Source organism: Capsicum annuum, unplaced genomic scaffold (assembly GCF_002878395.1).
Source record: "Capsicum annuum cultivar UCD-10X-F1 unplaced genomic scaffold, UCD10Xv1.1 ctg60307, whole genome shotgun sequence".
NCBI lineage: Eukaryota > Viridiplantae > Streptophyta > Magnoliopsida > Solanales > Solanaceae > Capsicum > Capsicum annuum.
The window spans coordinates 1-1,616 of record NW_025869103.1 but is presented as its reverse complement, the minus strand read 5'-3'; the positions used below and the strand labels follow the sequence as shown (position 1 = coordinate 1,616).

The 1,616-nt window shown below is 50.3% G+C and overlaps 4 non-coding genes across 4 annotated transcripts; all 4 read left to right on the top strand.

The window, feature by feature from the left end:
• Positions 1 to 218: 218 nt before the first annotated feature.
• LOC124893487 lies at positions 219 to 337 on the top strand. Its single transcript, XR_007050727.1, has one exon. It is a non-coding gene; the product is annotated as a 5S ribosomal RNA (ribosomal RNA).
• Positions 338 to 513: 176 nt separating this feature from the next.
• Positions 514 to 632, top strand: LOC124893489. Its single transcript, XR_007050729.1, has one exon. It is a non-coding gene; the product is annotated as a 5S ribosomal RNA (ribosomal RNA).
• Positions 633 to 1,064: 432 nt separating this feature from the next.
• Positions 1,065 to 1,183, top strand: LOC124893490. The gene has a single exon (XR_007050730.1). It is a non-coding gene; the product is annotated as a 5S ribosomal RNA (ribosomal RNA).
• A 177-nt stretch (positions 1,184 to 1,360) lies between these two features.
• On the top strand, positions 1,361 to 1,479 carry LOC124893488. Its single transcript, XR_007050728.1, has one exon. It is a non-coding gene; the product is annotated as a 5S ribosomal RNA (ribosomal RNA).
• Positions 1,480 to 1,616: the final 137 nt, after the last annotated feature.

The window sequence follows — 1,616 nt, the reverse complement described above, 5'->3', positions numbered from 1 at the left end:
CTAGGATGGGTGACCCCCTCGGAAGTCCTCGTGTTGCATCCCTTCCTCTTTTTTTACCTTTAAAATTCAGTTTAATTTTGTCGGTTCGATCGGTGAATCTTTTGATTTTCCTCTTGGCGGAAACGAGAAAGGGGGCAAGGCGCAGGGGCGCGCGTGCGGTGTGTGACTGGCGGCGCAGGAGAAAGAGGCATAATAGAATTTGGAGTGCTGGGAATGACGGATGCGATCATACCAGCACTGACGCACCGGATCCCATTAGAACTCCGAAGTTAAGCGTGCTTGGGCGAGAGTAGTACTAGGATGGGTGTCCCCCTGGGAAGTCCCTGTGTTGCATCCCTTCCTTTTTTTTTCCTTTAAAATTCGGTTTAATTTTGCCGGTTCGATCGGCGAATTTTTTAGTTTTTCCTCTTGGCGGAAACGAGAAAGAAGTCAAGGCGCAGGGGGGCACGTATGGGGTGTGATGGGCGGCGGAGGAGAAAGAAGCATAATAGAATTTGGAGTGCTGGGAATGATGGATGCGATCATACCAGCACTAACGCACCGGATCCCATCGGTACTCCGAAGTAAAGCATGCTTGGGCGAGAGTTGTACTAGGATGGGTGACGCCCTGGGAAGTCCTCGTGTTGCATCCCTTCCTTTTTTTCCTTTAAAATTCGGTTTAATTTTGTCGGTTCGATTGGCGAATCTTTTTGTTTTTCCTCTTGGCGGAAACAAGAAAGGGGCCGAGGCGTGGACACCTGGGTGCGGGGTGTGACGAGCGGCGGAGGAGAAAGAGGTATAATAGAATTTGAAGTGCTGTGAATGACGGATGCGATCATACCAGCACTAACGCACTGGATCCCATCAGACCTCCAAAGTTAGCGTGCTTGGGCGAGAGTAGTGTTGCATCCCTTCCTTTTTTTTTCCGTTAAAATTAGGTTTAATTTTGCCGGTTCATCGACGAATCTTTTTGTTTTTCTCTTGGCGGAAACAAGAAAGGGGAGTGGGGCGGAGGTCCGCATGCGGGGTGTGACGGGCGGCGCAGGAGAAAGAGGCTTAATAGAATTTGGAGTGATCGGAATGACGGATGCGATCATACCAGCACTAACGCACCGGATCCCATCAGAACTTCGAAGTTAAGCGTGCTTGGGCGGGAGTAGTACTAGGATGGGTGACCCCCTAGGTTGTCCTCGGGTTGCATCTCTTCCTTTTTTTTTTCCTTTAAAATTCGGTTTAATTTCGTCGGTTCGATCTGCGAATCTTTTTGTTTTTTCTCTTGGCGGAAACAAGAAACGGGGCGAGGCGTGCAGGCCCGCGTGCGGGGTGTGACGGGCGGCGCAGGAGAAAGAGGCATAATAGAATTTAGAGTGCTAGGAATGACGGATGCGATCATACCAGCACTAACGCACCGGATCCTATCAGAACTCCGAAGTTAAGCGTGCTTGGGCGAGAATACTACTAGGATGGGTGACCCCCTGGAAAGTCCTCGTGTTGCATCCCTTTTTTTTCCTTTAAAATTCGGTTTAATTTTGTCGGTTCGATTGGCGAATCTTTTTGTTTTTCCTCTGGGCGGAAACGAGAAAGGGAGCAAGGCGCAGGGGCGCGCGAGCGGGGTATGACGGGCGGCGGAAGAGAAA